This window comes from Penaeus monodon, chromosome 25 (genome assembly GCF_015228065.2).
Source record: "Penaeus monodon isolate SGIC_2016 chromosome 25, NSTDA_Pmon_1, whole genome shotgun sequence".
Lineage (NCBI taxonomy): Eukaryota > Metazoa > Arthropoda > Malacostraca > Decapoda > Penaeidae > Penaeus > Penaeus monodon.
The window spans coordinates 41,820,877-41,821,089 of NC_051410.1; the positions used below are offsets into that span (position 1 = coordinate 41,820,877).

The 213-nt window shown below is 49.8% G+C and overlaps 1 protein-coding gene across 2 annotated transcripts in view; it reads right to left on the reverse strand.

Moving 5' to 3' along the window:
* LOC119589280 (myophilin-like) overlaps positions 1–213 on the reverse strand; it is a 74,843-nt gene that overhangs the window by 37,128 nt on the left and 37,502 nt on the right. The gene's annotated exons all lie outside the window — the stretch shown is intronic.

The window sequence follows — 213 nt, forward strand, 5'->3', positions numbered from 1 at the left end:
GTAATCTATCTCGAACTATCAACATGTCTTCTTCCTTCCCTTGCTATCTATTTCCTAAGCCGAGAAGGAGGAAGGAAGCGAAAGATAGGAGAAGCGGGCGTGTCAAGTGGAGTGGAAGTGACCATAATTGGCCTTTTTCAGATCCTCCCTGAGTGCGCGGGGACGTCCTCAAGAACAGCACCGTCATCTCAAGGGCGAGATCTGGGTTAAGCT